This window comes from Panthera uncia, assembly GCF_023721935.1.
Source record: "Panthera uncia isolate 11264 chromosome C1 unlocalized genomic scaffold, Puncia_PCG_1.0 HiC_scaffold_4, whole genome shotgun sequence".
Classification (NCBI taxonomy): domain Eukaryota; kingdom Metazoa; phylum Chordata; class Mammalia; order Carnivora; family Felidae; genus Panthera; species Panthera uncia.
In genome coordinates, this window is record NW_026057585.1 from 4,584,226 (window position 1) to 4,599,317 (window position 15,092).

Genomic DNA, 15,092 nt, shown 5'->3' on the forward strand with positions numbered 1-15,092 from the left:
TTCAAACGCAACACTGAAGTTTAGAAATGCGTTGGTAACTGGTTTTAAGATGACCTGGGTAAGCTTGGTCCTGCCCCTGGCTCTTTATTACTTCCTTTAAAATAGTCTAGCTCCATGCTAGGTCAAGGTGGTCCATGTGGAAGTCCGGTGTGTGCCAAGCCGGGTATTTGAGGTCTCACTTGTGAGATTCTAAGTGCAGGAAAATGAAACAGTCCCGGCTGTGTGTGACTTTCCCTTTCCCAGGTCAACATGATGCTTGTTTCAGACCAGTGACCTGCTACAGAAGTCAACCAGCTCAGAGTTTTGCTAGCCTTACATCAGAAATCCGGGAAAGCAAATGGTCACATGTTGGGGTACAAGGCTTCTTTGTCTCATTTGCCTTCGCTCTGTATCCAGTGCACCCCTCCCACCTTGGTAGTAATGGAGGAGGGAATAGAACAGCCACCTCTATCCATTTTGATACGGGCTTTTGGTCTGAGTAGAAATTTCTTTTTGTTACACAGGGAGGCACAGTAGAAAGCTTAAGGCTTTACACCTGGAGGGCACAAGCAGGGAGAGGTGTAAATGCAACATTGCCAAATAGCACAAGCAATGAATGTTTTCTGGTTGTTATATGAATGCCAAAACAGCACTTTTATATTTGTAAAGTGCTTTATGCTTTTTAATGATTGTTAGTTGTTTCTCACATCTTTGTGAGGTAGATCAGTATTATGATCATAGGGAAGGCCTGGGGACAAGAGTACAGCAGGCTGTTCTGAAGAGAGGCTGATGACCGTAGGGATAGGTACGGCCTGACCTTTTGTGCTCTCCAGCTCAGCTGCTAGAAGACAACCTGTCATGATTTATGTAATAAAGACACTGAAAATTCTTCTGCTTTATGGAAAACTTAAGGCTAGTCTAGAAGGGCCAAAGATGTCCTTGTTGACAAAGCTGGTCTTTGTCACGCAATTAGGGTGTCTTAGGTTTGTTGTATTTCTAGTAGGGCTGTAGTTAGATGACTGTTAAACAGATTTCGGTTACCTGTGCTGAAAATCCCGCCCCTGGTTTAGCCTCTAGAAGTTAGAGTTGTGGAAAGCAGTGTTGTTTTCCTCACCAGTGATCGTGAGTTGTCCTGTACCTTTCATGGAAGCATCTTCACAAGCTGTTGGACGCACTTGAAGGAGAAGAAGAAAAATTGCAAGATTGTTTTTATGGTTTTAGCAAAGTTTCTGTGGATGCTGGTATTTTATACTTGATCAGCTGTGTTTTAGCCAAGAACCTCTTTGGGGACTGTAGGAAAGCATGTTTCTGTCCTTATGAAAACACTTTCTTAAAAAAGTCTTGAGACTTCTGGGCTTAATGTAATGCCTGTCGATCTTGCCCTCTTAATCAGTTTATTGTCGCTTACAAATGCAAATAATACAGATTTTCAAAAGATAGATAATTTTGGAAGACACTAATTCTTTATTTTCTTTTAGTACTCGACAGCACTATGAGCAAAGTAAATGTGCATTATTTATTCTGACTCTTTACTCTGAATACTAAGTGTGTAGGACTCCTCTGAAAAGAATATAGCCGATTTGTAGGTAATCGTATTCCTTTGTGTGTGTGGTTTTTGTTTTTTGTTTTTTTTTCCACGTACATCTACCTCTTCCAGCCGTTTTAAGTTCTCTCAAGTTCGTGCCTATGAAATGTCATCTAACTTTTGATTATTCGGGGATTGATCCTCCACTTTATGGGTTATTTGGTGTTTTGCTGCCACTGCACAGTCATCTATATTAGCTAGGTTATGTATGGATGGCTTTCAAGAAAGAGGTCAACAGGGAAAGGAGATTGAAGCTAATATAAAATAACTTAGTGGCAGCAGAAATCTTTGGATTTCATTGACCTCTCTTGGGTGCCATGGATAAGAGAGTCAGCTACTCCTTCTGTATCCCTTTTGTGAGCAAATCCCTTAGCAGAAGAAAACAGTCCAGCCACCAACACCCCCACTCTCATGGTGCATTTAAAACGTGATTCCACTCTTATAATTCTTCAGGGAACAGAGCTGCATTAGGTGACTCGAAATGCGGTCAGGAGATTGTTTCTCGTATTTAGTTTGAGAATTGTTTTTCTTCAGCCAGCGCTTGTTAACTGTGGTTCACCCTTAAAAGTGTTACTTTGAAGATTCCTTCCATCAACTCATTAATGATGGCGGAGGCAAGTGTATCATTTGTTTCCTGGGGAGTTTGGTCAAGTACAGGCTGCTCTTTACTTGGCGAAGCCAGGAGCAGTTTAAATAGGTTAAATGGCTTGACGAAATCTTGAGTTCTGAGTTGGAAAGAGAAGATGAAAAGTTAACCCCTTGAGCCGTGTGGTCTCTTCAGGATCAAGAGCCTTGTACATATGTGAAAAGTACAGATTAAGAACCTGTGTTCATAGACAATCTGAACTGTGTTTCTGAAGTTTGTGCACATTTTCCTTCACTGTAATGTTATTTTACAGCTGTTTGTTAAAATAGTGAATAATTTAATGATCCTGAAAATAACAGTTTTTGTGTGTGTGCTTGTATATGTGAGAACTGCCTTATTTTCAGGTTGTTTTATTTAATGATGGTTCCTTGGACAGCATTCTGGTGTTCAGCCACCAATATGGAATATTTGTCATTAAATCCATATCAGTCTTTCCCCATGTCATTCTTTTCTTCTTTGTCATCCATTGAATGTCACTCAGATCAGTATATGGAAGCTATGTTGGTAGAACAGGGGTCAGCAAACTACCAAACCTAGGCTGCCTCTTTTTGCAAGTAAAAATTTTTGGGTGACAGTCATATCCATACAACCTTGATTACAGATTGTCTGTGGCTGCTTTTGCTCTACAACAGCAAGGTTGAGTCTTTGTCACAGAGGCTGCATGGCCCACAATCCTAAAATATTTACTCTCTGGATCTTTACAGACAAACTTTGCTGACTCCTGTGTTATTAGAATGTTCAGGTGGATCCTAGATCATCCTGGAACTGGCTGATGTCCAAATACTCTGCCCATTTTAACCAATAATTCAGCGGGGCACTTCTGTACTAATGGGACTTTGGGGTGTTGGGAGGATGTTAATGCAATGCCACTGGTATCGATATCCAAAGATTTGTGTGTTCATTCCTTGTATGAACCAATCTGGGGCATTTAGGCAGTGGGCAGGGGAAAGTCGGGGTGGGGAGGGGAGGCAGCCTTAGGTCTCACCTCTAATCTATTAAAAGAATATATTCCTGAATCACCTAAGAAAGTATTTTCTTTCCCTCAGCTCTCAGACATGTAACTTACTGGCTACTGATAATTCAGAATGGAACTTATCAGCTAGACTGGACTCCTACTTAAAATCTTTTTTAGCTGGTTTCTGTCCAACCTCATGGAAACAATGAGACAGCTGTTTGTAAGAAAGGGATTCACAAGAACTAGAAAAGAGGAAGCGTGAAAAATACCTTATTTTCTTGTAATGATCACAACTACCTCCTTGTGTGTCTGCCGGTCCTTCTTTGCCTGGCAGGTCCAGTGAACGCTGGGTCCTAGTTGTGGAGGAGGCTCTCCCTTCTGAGATTGCAACATTCCTCCCTAGGCCTGACTGTTCTGGCTTGAAGCAACCAGTCTAGCTCCTGGTTCCTAGGAACGAGTATTTGAAGTATTTGTCTGATGCTCTGTGGGGACAGAGCAGTGAACCTGGCCTTCTGGGCTATGCCACGAAAGGATGCTCAGCCTGAACTTGCTGTTAGAGCAGGGTTCAGTCCGAGGTCCAGGTGGAGAAAATGTTATCTGGTCAATTTGGAATTCTTTAGGCTTAATTAGTTTAAGATCAGGATTTTCTGAATTTAACCTTAACTACACAGTAGAATTACCTGGAGAGCTTTAAAAACAAACAACCTCCTCCCCCTCCCCCCCCCCCCCCCCCCGCCCCCAACAACAACAACAACAACAACAACAACAAAACAACCAAAAAAACTGGTCCGGAGATTGATTGATTGATTGATTGGTCTGGAGTGAAGTCCAAGGACCTGTAATTTTATAAAGGCTCCCTAGGCAACTTTAATGTGCAACCAGGATTGAGCAATCTGCAGGACCATTTAGGCATCTCCTTTCTTTCTTGGCGGTTACAGTAAGTAAAACTGGTAAGCCTCCCATCTCTCCTCTGCCAAGGGGGTATAGAGGCATAGGGCATTGTCAGATGCTGCTGGCTTTGCTGCCTGTCATTCCTGCTAGGCCTGCCTTTCACATGCACCTTCCCCAAATAGATAATAAGTAAGGGCCAGGGGAGTGCCCACATTTACCCTTCATCAGGTAGTGCCAGATAGGCATCACAGGCAGCTGCTGGCCTTCCTTTGTCTTTGCCTGTCATAGACTGCCTGCCTTCCCTTCTTTCCGACCTTCATTCCGCCTCAGCTCACTTAACAAAGCAAAATTCCATTCATTACTCCTTTTCTGAGCTGCCCTTGGCAATCCAGCGGTTTTCTGAATTTTGCTCCTGGAGAGAAAGGGGAGGAGCTCACCCATCGGGTCTCCAGCTTGAACAGACTAGTGCTGGGCTCTTATTTTTCCTGGTTGGAGCCTCAAGTGTCTGCAGATTATAGTCCCCTGCTGGCCGCCTGTGCTTTCAAGGTCAGCTCTGCTCATCTGAAGCACACTCCAGCGGTTTTCAATTTCCAACCGCCCCACTGGGGTCCAGGGGACTGTTCACAGACTTGTCTGTATCCACCTGCATTGCAGCAGCTGTATCCACCTGCATTGCAGCAGCTGCAGATGCTCAGCTCTGGAAACCAAAGAGCTGGGTCGCAAGGTGTTTCATGTACCAAGCTTCCCTGTGCTTAGGAAAGATTTAAGAAGTGTATCCGTTTATTGGCAGGGCTCCAGCTGGCCTTCCTGTGCAGATATTTGAAGGGGTGTCATGCCCAGCGAAAGGGCTGAACAGTTCCAGACTTCACCAGTTGCTGGAAACTAGGGTGGTCATTTGTTCACAGAAGATGCTCCCCTGAGATGCCTTCCCTGACCCACGAGGGCTGGAGTGGTTCTTCCACAGAGACGTTCCCATAATGTCCTATACACATTTCCTATGGACGGGTGGCCTCCCTGGTGCCCCAAGGCTGTGGCTCATTAAGAGCAGAGACCCTGAGAAGCTCAGTCCATAAGCCTGCTGAGTGCCCTTGTGCTGGGGTAGCGCTTGATGCTGGGGGTATAGGTATGAAAGAGAGAAGCTCACGTGTTGTAACGCTCCAGAACGGTGAAGGAGAAGGCTGGTTTTGTTCGCTGCCTAACATCAAACCAGCTTCCTGGTGGAGAATTATTTTGCAAACTGTAAGTGTGACTTGGGATTTGGCCCCTTGTGGGGGAAGGAAGAACTCCATAATATGGAGTATGGCTTCAGGTATGATGCCTGGGTAAGGTGGTACCTCCAGCAAAGGCTCAGGGGGAAACGGACGCTGCCAAGGACTTGTGCCAGGGTCACTGCCGCTGCAGAGCAGGCAGTGATCCACTTTATCTGGCTTTGGTGGGTGGGCGAAAGAGGCAGTGTGACCTTGGAGAGGCTAACGAAGCAAGGGGCTGCCAAGGGACCTGGCTAGACACTTCTTTTGTCAAGTCTGGTGTTAGAAAGTGGTGAGGAAAGCCAGAATTTTGATACGCAAGGACCACCTCCAGGCTTCCTCTGAAGTAGCTCTATTGCTCTCGATTAATGTCAGTGGGCGTAGGAGGGGTCATGGAGTTGACCACTGGCCTGTCTCCTCTCAGATTTCCAGCTCCAGAGGCAGAGGGATGAGGGGATGGGAGGCCATGGCCTTCACTCCTTTCCTGAGGACAGAGGAAGAAAGGAGGAACCGGTCTACCATCCCTTTGAGGGACGGGCAAAGGAATGGCGTGGGAGCTTGTCTCAGTGCATGTTAGCTTCTGTGGCTCAGGAGGGAGGGGACTCTCCGGGGGGCTCCTGCTTGGTCGGGCCTTGGTCGTCCACATCCGGAAGGAGAGTGTGCCCTGTGCAGATGAGGAACCAGATGCCAATAGGGCTGGGGCAGGGCCAGGGAGCCTTTGGCTTTGCCCAAATAAATGTACAGCTGGACGACCGTGTTCTGCTGAAGGTTGGCTGCAGAAGTATGGTGGTGCTAGAAGCCACTTACGATTGCCCAATGTCACTGGGATGGACCTGAGAAATGGGCCATGACCTTCATTTTGCAGCTAAAGAAACACACCGAGAGAAGTAAAGAGAGTTGCCTAATTCTGAAAAGGGCCAAAACGAAAGAGAGCCCAGGTGTTCACCCTTGTTTGCAGAAATGGAAGCTTCTTCTTTTTTTTTTTTTTTTAATGTTTATTTTTGAGAGAGAGAGAGAGCAGGGGAGGGGCAGAAAGAGAAGGAGACACAGAATCCGAAGCAGGCTCCAGGCTCTGAGTTGTCAGCGCAGAGCCTGATGCAGGCCTCGAACTCACAAACTGTGAGATCGTGACCTGAACTGAGATCAGAAGCTCAACCGACTGAGCCACCCAGGCGCCCCTGGAGATAGAAGCTTCTGAAGAGAGAAAATACTGTCTTCTCTTTTTCCCTCCTCTTCCTCCTCCCCCAGTATCGCCCCCCTCCCCACCCCCACTTTGCCCCGGCAACTTTTGTTCCTGTCCTATGAAGCACCTGCTGTCTCTGTGTAAGACCAGCATTCCACTAGCCGTGCTGGGCTGTATCAGCTCTGCAGAAGGCTCCGGGCAGAAGGCTCAGTGTGCTGGGTAAGCCTGCCCTCTGCCCCCTTTCCAAATGTTCTCTCTTATCCCTGTTTCTTTTTCCTTAGCAAATATGTTGGTAGGGTGGCCTCCTGGCTCTGTGCCTTCTTGGCCTCCAGGAGGCAGTGTCTCTCCTACCCATTCTGAGCACGGTGCTCACAGGCCAACCTTGGCAGTCGATAGCAGGTCACCAGGACAGGTGGGTATGGAGTCCAGCTTTGTCTTGCTTAGAGGAACGCCTACTTGGACAACCTTCCCTCCACTCCCTAAAATCCCATTTCTTCTGGTCCAGAGTCTCTTTCTTTAAGAACACTGGCTTTCTTCCTTCCTCCACTCTGTAAATGTTGACCGAATGCTTGCTCTGGGCCAGGCGTGGGTTGTCCAAGCAGGGTCCTCACGGAGCCTTCCGGAGTCCACAGTCTAGTTAGGGAGATGGGCAAGTTAATAAGCAACCACCTGGACTGTGACAAGTGCCTTAGCGGAGGGACACATTTTACCCCTCCCTGGAAGGCTGGAGACTTTCTAGGGAAGGTGCAGCCCGAAGCATGAGGACCAGTTCGTTGGGTCAGGGAAGGGTGCCAGGGAACAGGAATGTGTTGCAGGCACGAGCCGCCATGGCAGCAGCGTGGTGTGGCGAGAATATGTTCAGGTGGGTGTTTCAGACGTGTCAGAGGCTACAAAGTAACCACCGCCCCCCCCCCCCCCCAGCCCATGTGCTGTGCTTCTCAAACTCTGTATGTTGCCTGGCCCTAGGTGCCCCTGCTATAAACCTTCCTCTTTTCTTCACCATGGGGATTCTCGTGTGTTCTTGAGGGGCAGAATGGAGACCTACACTCTAGCCCAGCTCTGCTACTGATTTGTCGGCGACGCCGGGAAAATGACTTTACTTCTCAGGCCTCCGTGTTCTCATTTGTGAAGTGAGGAAGAGAAGGCAACCATAGCTGAATGCCGGAGTCTCTAGGGCCTAGTTGAGCTCTATAGTTTGAACCCCACCAACACTTCGATCTCTCCAGGAGGGGTCAGGGAGCCTTCCAGGTTTACCTGTGATTAGGAGGGGGTTGTTTTGCCTACTGATGAAAGAAATTCTCATTATCAGGATTGGCTGCTTAAATCCCAAGGCTAGGTGCAAAATCAGATGCGGGGGGGCCCCCAGGGCAGAGCGGTAAGCCAAGCACAGGGCCCTTGTGAACTTACAAGCCGCGTGCTCATGAAGCGCACTGCTCACAATTGAGCCAGTGGCTTTACAGGCTCCAGCTGGTGCCAGGAGTTTAGATCCTGTGCCCACTGTGCCCGCCCCCTGTCACCAGCCCCTATTTTGGAAGATGGGCTGACTCTGCCTGCTCAGGTTCTGTTTCTTGAGGAAAGACTGCAGTTTTAATTAGTGGGGAGCTTCAGGTTTCTAGAACAGACTGGTGACTGTTCCAGAGTTTGCAACTGACCCCAGGGTCCCCTGCCCTCCGGGACAGTGGCCAATCCACTTTTTGTTAGTCCTCCCCTCCCCCTCCGCTGCATCATAATGAGCCTCTCTCTTGCCTTGAAACACCAACTCTGTTCCCTGCTCTTTACCTTTGTGTGGGATCCGTCCCAGGTGAATGGAGGGGGATTCCCTCCAAACTTCTTCAGAGTCCCTGGGTGCTTTCAGGAGCACTGTAAGTGACCACTTAAAGTAATCATTTAAGGAATAGGAGATTTTCCCCTCCTCCTCCTCCCCCTCCTCCTCTTCCTCCCCCTCCTCCTCCCCCCCCCTCCTTCCCCTCCTCCTCTTCCCCCCTTCTCCTCCTCCCCCCTTTTCCTTCCTCCTTTTCCTATCCCTTCCTCTCCCTCCTCTTCCCCCTCCTCCTCCCTCTTCCTTGTTTTCTGATGAGATTTTATTCTGAATTTAGTTTTTAAAAATAGAATATCCTAGTTTTTGTTTTTGTATTTTTAGATTTTATTTATTTATTTATTTTTATTTGAGAGAGAGAGAGAGAGTGTGCACTTGGGGGAGGGGCAGAGAGAGGGATAGAGAGAGAGAGAGGGAGAGAGAGAGAATTTTAAGTAGGCTCCAAGCTCAGCGCAGAGCCTGACTCGGGGCTCATTCTCACGAACTGTGAGATCATGACCTGAGCTGAAATCAAGAGTCGGACACTCAACTGACTAAGCCACCCCAGGCGTCCCCTTATTTTTGTAGTCTAAAAACTCCCTGGGCATCACGCTGTTTCAGATTGTACATCTAACTTCCAGTCCCCATAAAAATCTTCCCAGTTACGTTCTGCCTTCGTAGGTGACATTCCCTCTCAACGTTTCTTTCAATCATTCACTCCTCGTACCACACAAATGGATTCCTCTCTCTCCCCCACACTCCCAATGTTGCTTGCCCTCTTCCTGGTTCTCACGATGACCCAGCTTCTTCAGGTTTGTTGATTTCTTGAGGTTTGAAATCTTTCCCCTTCCCTGACTCCCTTCCCTCCCCATCTCAGCAATTCAGTTTGTTTGTGTTTTGTCTGTCTGTCTATCTACCCGTCCCTCTATCCATCTAACCACCCATCCATCCATCCGTCAGTCCACGGTCCATCTATGTGCCTGCTTTGTGTCAGGCACAGGTCTTGGCTCTAGGGACACAGAGATGAAATGGTGAGTGGCTGCCCTGAAGGACATGACAGTGTAGTGAGCGAGGCAGAACATAGAAATAATTGCCATGTGATTACATATGCACAGGATGCAGAGATGATACAATGGAAGCTTTGGATAAGTGAACAAGGACTTGAGAAAGATGTGCTGGCAGGAGTGATGGGCAAGGTGTAAGCAGAAAGGACACAGCTTTAGCACAGGAGTATGTAAAAGCACAACATATGCGGGAAGTCTTGGCCTGTCGTTGGCAGATAAAGCTGGACAATCTAGAGAGAGGGCAGGAACTGGTGACCGTTGCATCTGGAGAGGTGGGCAGGGGCTAAATCTTGAAGGGCCTTAACTGTTACTCTAAGACACTCAGGGTTATGCTAAGGGGTTCCACTGAATGGTTTTCAGGAAAGGAGCCACATGGTCAGAGTCTATGTTGGATGGACAATGACTAAGAGAGTGGATTTCATCGGTGACTCTCCGAGGCAGGGTGGCCAAGCAAGAGACAATGAGGGCCCAAACTAGGCTGTGTTACTGGACAGGGAGAGGACACTGTCAGGAGGCACTCTGGAGGTGACATTGGTAGGACTGATTGATAGGCTGGAGGGAGAGTGGGGGAAGGACATCCAGGTTTCTGGCTGGAGAGAGTGGGTGCATAGGAGTGCTGTGACCCTACTCAGGTATTTCTTAAAGTAGTGTCTGCTCTGCTTCAGGCTGGCCTCAGTTGCCCCCTGCATTCCATTTTTGTTAATCCTGCAGAAATCAGACCTTTATTTCTTGCCTAGGTTCTTGAGGTATCCTCTTTTTAAAAAAAAAAAAATTTAATGTTTATTTTTGAGAGAGACAGAGACAGAGGGTGAGTGGGGGAGGAGCAGAGTTGAGAGGGAGACATAGAATCCGAAGCAGGCTCAAGGCTCCAAGCTGTCAGCACAGATCCCAATGCAGGGCTTGAACCCACAAACCGTGAGATCATGACCTGAGCCGAAGTCGGACGCTTAACTGACTGAGCCACCCAGGCGCCCCTTGAGGTATCCTCTTAATTTCTTCCAGCTCATCCTGCACACTGGTGCCCAAGTCCTCTTCCAGGGACAGTTGAACAAGAAACCTCACTGGCTGCACGTTGAAAAATCTCCAAGTTCTTTCGCCTGACTGTCAATATTCATTGCTAGTGGGGACATGAAGACATGGTCTTTGTCCTGAAAGAGTGTAATTTTCCACAGAAGGTGAGGCATATTACACGTAAAGTAGCTAAATGTCAAATGGTCTTTAGAAGGGGAACAGAATTCGTGCTCTGAGGGGAAAGAAGGAAGGAGGCAGAGTTTCCCCTAGAGGTAAATCAAGGTCACCCTGGTCTTTTCCCATTATGTCGTTCCAGGTGCATCTTCCATTCTCCCCGGCACCTGTCCTCTCTGGTCTGTCCACACTGGTCTCATCGTTGCCTGAAAATGACTCCCCTTTCCCACCTCTGTGTCTCGGCAGACTCCCTCTGCCTGGCATACAGGCCCTCCATTTCTGCCCGTTAGAATCCTACCATCTTTCAGTATTCAGCCCAGTGCAAGTGCTTTATTGAGTCCCCTGCCCAGATGGGATCCTCCCGAGGCACATTACCCTTCTGATGGCCTTTGTACATTTCACCGCATACAGTACCTACCATGTCTCATGCTTTATTGCCCCCACCAGCCTGGGAACAGAGATGGGACACTGGGAGCCTTAGTTGTGGGTCTAGCCCGCAGATGCATTTCACTAGTTCTCATTCTTTTTTAAAAATCACGGGCGCCTGGGTGGCTCAGTCGGTTAAGCGTCCGACTTCAGCTCAGGTCACGATCTCACGGTCCGTGAGTTTGAGCCCCGCGTCAGGCTCTGGGCTGATGGCTCAGAGCCTGGAGCCTGCTTCCGATTCTGTGTCTCCCTCTGTCTTTGCCCCTCCCGTTCATGCTCTGTCTCTCTCTGTCTCAAAAACAAAATAAACGTTAAAAAAATTAAAAAAAAAATCACAATTCATTTAGTTGAAGAATCACAACCAAATATCAAACATACAGAAAAGTACAGAATATGCTGTAATGCCTACCCAGGACCCATCACCAAGAAGGAACAGATCGCCTCTAACGCCTCGCTGCCCGCTTTTTGAGAACTAAAATATTACGTTTACGGTTTCGGCACTAGCCCACACATTCCCGGAGCTGGTCTGCACACTGTTTTCAAAATTTAGAATTAGGTGCCAATATTTAGAAATCAAGAGATTTCATATAAAGATTGGGAAGGTTTGCTTTCCTCGAAGAGTCAGAAGATCTGGGAACTTGGAGTACATCCCAGGCCTGAATCAGCAGCTGCCTCCCAGAAGCAGAGCGTGGCCTCCTGCACACCACACTCCCCCCCCCCCCCCCCCCCATCCCCTGGGGTCTCTGGGCTCCAACCTGCTTCACTTATAATTCGGGTGCTGGCTCCTGCAGACATGTGAATCTGATGCCTTCACGTGGACTCCTGGAAGTCACAATGCTTTTATTATTATTATTATTATTATTACTGGAGCTGAACCACTAGCGAGCTGGATGACCTCGAGCAAATTGCGTACCTCTCTGCTTCCATTTCCTCCTGTGTCAAATTAGGGTAGCAAGAGCGCCTGCTTTTGAGTGTTGTTTGAGGGTTATTATATAAAATGTGTAAAGCAATTCCTGGCACCTGATTCTTCTGTCTAGCAGTCCACAATCTTTTGTCCAAAATCCTAGGGGCTGGATGTGTGTTGAAATTCAGATTTCTTTTAGATTTTAATAAGGTAATAAAGCAATATCATAATTACATAGACCCCCAAGAGGTTCTGGGCCAGCGCCTTGTAACTGAACGCGCTGAAATATCTTTGGGGGAAAAAAAGCACAGATATTCACATGACATGTGATACAGACTTGCCTCACAATCCTCACAGGAGCTTCCCGGGTGTAATCTGGATCTGGTTCCTACCCTCAGAGGAACAGATAAAGAGGCCTTCGCTGGGTTCAGTCATGTATACTGTGCAGGTGTTCTCAACACCACATCATTATCTCAAGGCCGTGTCCTTGGAGCAGCCTCTGGAAGCAGGGAAGGCGACAAGAGCCCACATTCCAAGGGCAGGGGAGGGGCAGAGAGAGAGGGAGAGACAAAATCTCGGGCAGGCTCTGTGCTATCAGAGCAGAGCCCGACGCGGGACCAGATCCCATGAACTGTGAGATCACGACCTGAACCGGAAACCAAGAGCTGGAGGCTCAACCGACTGAGCCATCCAGGGGACCTCAAAATTTATTTTGAGAGAGAGCAAGAGTGAGAGCGTAGAGGGAGGGGCAGAGACAGAGGGAGAGAGAGAATCTCAAGCAGGCTCCACGCTGTCAGCACGGAGCCCGACGTGGGGCTCTACCCCACGAACCGTGAGATCATGACCAGAGCTGAAATCAAGAGTCAGACACTTAACCGACTGAGCCCCCCAGGCGCCCCGGCAGGCATGTCTTTTCGAAGACCCCCTCTAATAGCTTTGTCCATTTCTGGGTGGGCCGGCCTGCCTGGAGCAGTTAGCATGTGAGGGATGTGGAGCCCTGTCCTAATCCAGAGCTGCCCTGCCCTCGCCCCAGTCTCCAGATCTTCCTTGGATATTTGACTTATACTAATGAGAGGAGAAACTGTGAGGTCAGTTTTTGTTATTGTTCTTAGTCTGCTTGTTAATAAAGTAATTGAGAACTTTGTACTTGGGGTGAAACACAGAATGTCTACGTTTCTAAAATTTTTTTTAATGCTTTTTTATTTTTGAGAGAGAGACAGGGAGAGCATGAGCAGGGGAGGGGCAGAGAGAGAGGGAGACACAGAATCCGAAGCAGGCTCCAGGCTCTGTGCTGACGTGGGGCTCGAACCCACGCAACGCAAGATCGTCACCTGAGCCGAAGTTGGATGCTCAACTGACTGAGCCACCCAGGTGCCCCGAGAATGTCTACGTTTCTAAAGCAGCTGGTTGAGGTGGCCTTCCTGTCCAGCTCACCCCCTCTCACCTCTTCAGGCCCCCTGCCACATGTCTGCTGGCCTTCCACCAGGCCATTCACCCACATGCTCACTCCACCTCTACCCTGAGGCCAGCCTTATCAAGTTCACTGTCACATCTGACGCCCTAAGCCATCTAATCTCCCTGGGAAAAACCCTTCTCCACCTGGCAGGCCAGCCTCCTCACTCCCCTTCACCCTCCTCCCCACCCCACCTCCACACTTCACTGTCCTTCCTTAGCACCACTGCTCAGGCTCCTGCCCTGCCTGGACCACCTCACTCTCCTACCCAAGTCCCATCTAGCCTTCGAGACCTAGCCGAGGCCCCCCCCCCCTGCTGTGGGGAGGGGGGCTTTCCCAATAACTTGAGATGAGCTCTGGTCCCTGGACTCACATACACTCAGCGCTTAACCTGGTGGTTGTGCATGCACCTGCACCTTCCTTCACTGTTCACCCTACTCTGTGCTGCACCCAGGTGGGGGGCAGGGGTGGCAGGAAAGGGAAGAGGGGAGGAGGGAGTGGAGAGGGAAGGGAGAGGAGGGGTGGGGAAGGGGAGAGACCTAAAGTTTGTGCATTAGGTTTAAAGGCCGGGAGCCCTCAGTTCTGTGCCCAGTATAAGAATGGCCAACTTCACGGGTCCAAACATTTGAGGCGTTTATGTGTACTCAGCTGGGACCACCAATGGGTCAGAGCCCCTCTCCTCTGCCTCTGCTTACCTTGCGCCCCCCCCCTTGCCCTTTAGCCACAGTGCCCCTTCCCTTCCCTGTGAGAATTGCCCTGGTGGGTTCATAGATGTGGGATTTCACTAGGCTAAAAACTCACCTGGGGAACCCTTGTCCCAGATCCCACCAACCTTCTTTCTTTCCTTCGCTTGGGGACACTCATATAAAGGTGTGTGCACCTTATAAGAGCTTGGACAGGTGCTGTCCCTTGTGTTCTGGGCAGTGCAGGAAGGCAGGATGGATTCCATTTCTCACCTAAACCCACTGCATCTCCGCGTGCCTCAGCCCTGTGTTGATCTTCTGGCCCTTGGGACTTTGAAGGTGATAGAAACCTGTACCCCAGCCAGAATGTTTTTTTCCCCTTTCTCCTTAGAATGAAAGCATAAGCTATCTCCCTTGTGGTAATCAAATTCAACTGAAATCATAATCTGTACATTCTCTAGGTAAGAAAAGAGCCACTGGATGTTGGGTGCGACTCTTGCCGTGGCTCTGGTTCATAAAGACAGGCAACAGCCTGGTCTGGAGAGAGGCAGCTGTCACCACCCACACTCCAAGCCCCACGGCCACCTCCTCAGCTGCCCCAGGTCATGTGGTCCTCGCCAGTCCTGACGGTGTTTCTTTTGACTATTGGTCCTCTGTTTAGTTCATGACTGTGTCGTCATTCAAGTCCCCAAACCTGCCTTGATTGGCCTCCTCTCCTGAGGATAAGGGATGCACAGGCTGGGGCAGGTGGAGGGAAAGGAGAGAGATTTATGGACGTAGAGGGATAAGCTTCCGTCACAGCAGGCAGTGTAAGGAAGAGCCAGGGAGAGGGAGAAAGGAGTTCATTCTGGAGGTGTGGGGCGGTCGACCTCTACCTCTTGGGCTAGGTAGGAGATGAAGTTTTAGGGGTGTTCATATCTGTTCCCTTTACTTTCCCGAGAACCCATGGTATGGTTTCATTGCATGATCTGAAAGGTTAGATAGCGGCTTTGAATTGCCAGGGTGGCCCACGTACGTCCTGGGGGCTAAGGAAACTGGCATTGGCAGCATAAGATCTGACTATGCTATAGCCATAGATACAATGCAAAACTGCAAA